The sequence below is a fragment of the Heptranchias perlo genome, chromosome 10, assembly GCF_035084215.1.
Source record: "Heptranchias perlo isolate sHepPer1 chromosome 10, sHepPer1.hap1, whole genome shotgun sequence".
Taxonomy (NCBI): Eukaryota; Metazoa; Chordata; class Chondrichthyes; order Hexanchiformes; family Hexanchidae; genus Heptranchias; species Heptranchias perlo.
Window position 1 is genome coordinate 85622385 of NC_090334.1, and position 5019 is coordinate 85627403.

Here is a 5019-nt window from a genome sequence, read left to right on the forward strand (position 1 = left end):
GGGGACACTGGGGGGGTAAATAGAGGGGACACCGGGGGGTAAATAGAGGGGACACCGGGGGTAAATAGAGGGGACACTGGGGGGGTAAATAGAGGGGACACCGGGGGGTAAATAGAGGGGACACTGGGGGTAAATAGAGGGGACACCGGGGGGTAAATAGAGGGGACACCGGGGGGTAAATAGAGGGGGACACCAGGGGGTAAATAGAGGGGACACCGGGGGTAAATAGAGGGGACACCGGGGGTAAATAGAGGGGACACCGGGGTAAATAGAGGGGACACTGGGGGGGTAAATAGAGGGGACACGGGGGGTAAATAGAGGGGACACCGGGGGTAAATAGAGGGGACACTGGGGGGGTAAATAGAGGGGACACCGGGGGTAAATAGAGGGGACACTGGGGTAAATAGAGGGGACACCGGGGGGGTAAATAGAGGGGACACCGGGGGGTAAATAGAGGGGACACCGGGGGGTAAATAGAGGGGACACCGGGGGGTAAATAGAGGGGACACTGGGGGTAAATAGAGGGGACACCGGGGGGGTAAATAGAGGGGACACCGGGGGGTAAATAGAGGGGACACTGGGGGTAAATAGAGGGGACACCGGGGGGTAAATGGAGGGGACAGCGGGGGTAAATAGAGGGGACACCGGGGGGTAAATAGAGGGGACACCGGGGGTAAATAGAGGGGACACCGGGGGGGTAAATAGAGGGGACACCGGGTGGTAAATAGAGGGGACACCGGGGGGTAAATAGAGGGGACACCGGGGAGGGGGGGGGGTAAATAGAGGGGACACCGGGGGGTAAATAGAGGGAACACTGGGGCTAAATAGAGGGGACACCAGGGGGTAAATAGAGGGGACACTGGGGGTAAATAGAGGGGACACTGGGGGGGTAAATATGAGAGGGGACACTGGGGGGTAAATAGAGGGAACACTGGGGGTAAATAGAGGGAACACTGGGGGGGTAAATAGAGGGGACACTGGGGGTAAATAGAGGGGACACTGGGGTAAATAGAGGGAACACTGGGAGTAAATAGAGGGGACACTGGGGGGGTAAATAAGAGGGGACACTGGGGGTAAATAGAGGGAACACTGGGAGTAAATAGAGGGGACACTGGGGTAAATAGAGGGAACACTGGGGGGGGTAAATAGAGGGGACACTGTGGGTAAATAGAGGGAACACTGGGGGTAAATAGAGGGAACACCGGGGGGTAAATAGAGGGGACACTGGGGGTAAATAGAGGGGACACTGGAGTAAATAGAGGGAACACTGGGGGTGAATAGAGGGACACAGGGGGGGTAAATAGAGGGGTCACTGGGGGTAAATAGAGGGACACTGGAGTAAATAGAGGGAACACTGGGGGGTAAATAGAGGGAACACTGGGGGTGAATAGAGGGAACACTGGGGGGGTAAATAGAGGGGACACAGGGGGGTAAATAGAGGGGGCACTGGGGGTAAATAGAGGGGACACTGTGGGGTAAATAGAGGGGACACAGGGGGGTAAATAGAGGGGACACAGGGGGGGTAAATAGAGGGAACACTGGGGGGGGTAAATAGAGGGAACACTGGTGGGGTAAATAGAGGGAACACTGGGGGGTAAATAGAGGGAACACTGGGGGTAAATAGAGGGAACACTGTGGGGGTAAATAGAGGGGACACTGGGGGTAAATAGAGGGAACACTGGTGGGGTAAATAGAGGGGACACTGGGGGTAAATAGAGGGAACACTGGGGGTAAATAGAAGGGAACACTGTTGGGGTAAATAGAGGGGACACTGGGGGTAAATAGAGGGGACACTGGGAGTAAATAGAGGGACACCGGGGGTAAATAGAGGGGACACTGGGGGGGTAAATAGAGGGAACACTGGGGGTAATATAGAGGGGACACTGGGGTAAATAGAGGGAACACTGGGGGTAAATAGAGGGAACACTGTGGGGGTAAATAGAGGGGACACTGGGGGTAAATAGAGGGGACACTGGGGGTAAATAGAGGGAACACTGTGGGGTAAATAGAGGGGACACTGGGGGTAAATAGAGGGAACACTGGGGGGGTAAATAGAGGAGACACCGGGGGTAAATAGAGGGGACACTGGGGTAAATAGAGGGGACACTGGGGGGGGGGGTAAATAGAGGGGACACTGGGGGTAAATAGTGGGGACACTGGGGGGTAAATAGAGGGGACACTGGGGTAAATAGAGGGGACACTGGGGGGTAAATAGAGGGGACACCGGGGGTAAATAGAGGGGACACTGGGGGGGTAAATAGAGGGGACACTGGGGGGGTAAATAGAGGGGACACCGGGGGTAAATAGAGGGGACACTGGGGTAAATCGAGGGGACACTGGGGGTAAATAGAGGGGACAATGGGGGGGATAAATAGAGAGGACACTGGGGGTGTAAATAGAGGGGACACTGGGGGTAAATAGAGGAGACACTGGGGGGGGGGTAAATAGAGGAACACTGGGGGTAAATAGAGGGGACACCGAGGGGGGGTAAATAGAGGAGAGACTGGGGTAAATAGAGGGGACACTGGGGGGGGGTAAATAGAGGGGACACTGGGGTGGGGTAAATAGAGGGTCACTGGGGTGGGGTTTATTGAGGGGACACCGGGGCGGGGGGGGATATATTGAGGGGACACCTGGGGGGGATATTGAGGGGACACCGGGGGGGGGGGATATATTGAGGGGACACCGGGGGGGGATATTGAGGGGACACCGGGGGGGGGGGGGGATATTGAGGGGACACCGGGGGGGGGGATATTGAGGGGACACCGGGGGGGGGGGATATTGAGGGGACACCGGGGGGGGGGATATTGAGGGGACACCGGGGGGGGGGATATTGAGGGACACCGGGGGGGGGGGATATTGAGGGGATACCGGGGGGGGGATATTGAGGGGACACCGGGGGGGGGGGATATTGAGGGGACACCGGGGGGGGGGGATATTGAGGGGACACCGGGGGGGGGGGATATATTGAGGGGACACTGGGGGGGGGGATATTGAGGGGACACCGGGGGGGGGATATTGAGGGACACCGGGGGGGGGGGATATTGAGGGACACCGGGGGGGGGATATTGAGGGGACACCGGGGGGGGGGGATATATTGAGGGGACACTGGGGGGGGGATATTGAGGGGACACCGGGGGGGGGATATTGAGGGGACACCGGGGGGGGGGATATATTGAGGGGACACTGGGGGGGGGGATATTGAGGGGACACTGGGGGGGGGGATATTGAGGGGACACCGGGGGGATGCCGGGATTTGGGGACTGTGTTTGTCAATGTGATTCGTTGGTTTGCTGGTGTTGGGGTGAGGGGCGGCACAGAGTGTTTGGGCCGAATGGCCTGTGTCCGTGCTGGAACCTCGATGTGTTACCTCGGGGTTAATGGGCAGCTGGCTGTGTGGGAGATCGCCGCCCCGTGGAGAGGGAGAGAACTGCATTAGAAAATTCAACACTTGCAGATTTCTGCTTGTCGGCCGTCAGAGGGGAGCGGGTCCTGAACAAAGGCCCCGAGCCCCACAGCTTGCACCAAACTCCACCCGGCTTCTGCTCACTCACTGCCGGGGTCTGGAGAACAAAGCACCAGAGTCACTTCTTAAAACAGACACAGTGCGACTCAGAAATGGTTTCTCACAACCTTCGAATCGCAGGCTGAGATTTATCAGACCCTGGACGAGGCAGCTTAAATACTCTGAATAATTTATTAAAGCACTGAGAGTAATGGTGGTGTGAGAGGTGATGGGACCAGTGTAGAGGGAGCTTTACTCTGTATCTAACCCTGTACCTGCCCTGGGAGTGTTTGATGGGACAGTGTAGAGGGAGCTTTACTCTGTATCTAACCCTGTTACCTGCCCTGGGAGTGTTTGATGGGACAGTGTAGAGGGAGCTTTACTCTGTATCTAACCCGTGCTGTACCTGCCCTGGGAGTGTTTGATGGGACAGTGTAGAGGGAGCTTTACTCTGTATCTAACCCTGTACCTGCCCTGGGAGTGACTCACTGCCCCTAAGTTGTAACTGAGAGGAGCCTGAGTCCGTTCTGTGTTCTTGACCTCATCTTCAGTTCGCTCTTTATCTTTGAGTTGAGCGGGGGGTCTGTGGTCATTGATGAGGAATTGTTTGCTGCAGAGATAAGCAGTCCTGTGTGTGAGTGTGTGTCTGTGTGAGTGTGTCTGTGAGGTGTGTGTGAGTGTGTGTGCGTCTGTGTGAGTGTGTGTGTGTGTGTCTGTGTCTGTGTGAGTGTGAGTGTGTGTGTCTGTGTGAGTGTGAGTGTGTGTGTCTGTGTGAGTGTGAGTGTGTGAGTGTCTGTGTGTGTGTGTGTGTGTGTGTCTGTGTGAGTGTGTGAGTGTGTGTGTCTGTGTGAGTGTGTGTGTCTGTGTGAGTGTGAGTGTGTGTGTCTGTGTGAGTGTGTCTGTGAGTCTCTGTGTGTGTGTCTCTGTGTGTGTGACTGTGAATGTGTGTGTCTGTGAGTGTGTCTGTGAGTGTGTGTGAGTGTGTGTGCGTGTCTGTGTGAGTGTGTGTGTGTGTGTCTGTGTCTGTGTGAGTGTGAGTGTGTGTGTCTGTGTGAGTGTGAGGGTGTGTGTCTGTGTGAGTGTGAGTGTGTGAGTGTCTGTGTATGTGTGTGTGTGTCTGTGTGAGTGTGAGTGTGTGTGTCTGTGTGAGTGTGAGTGTGTGTGTCTCTGTGAGTGTGAGTGTGTGAGTGTCTGTGTGAGTGTGTCTGTGAGTGTGTGTGTGTGTGTGTCTCTGTGTGTGTGACTGTGAGTGTGTGTGTCTGTGAGTGTGTGTGTGAGTGTGTGTGTGTCTGTGTGTGTGTGAGTGTGTGTGAGTGTGTGTGTGTCTGTGTGTGTGTATGTCTGTGTGAGTGTGTCTGTGAGTGTGTGTGTGTGTCTCTGTGTGTGTGTGTCTGTGAGTGTGTCTGTGTGTGTGTGAGTGTGTGTCTGTGTGTGTCTGAGTGTGAGTGTGAGTGTGAGTGTGAGTGTGCGTGTCTGTGTGAGTGTGAATGTGTGTCTGTGTGTGTATGTGAGTA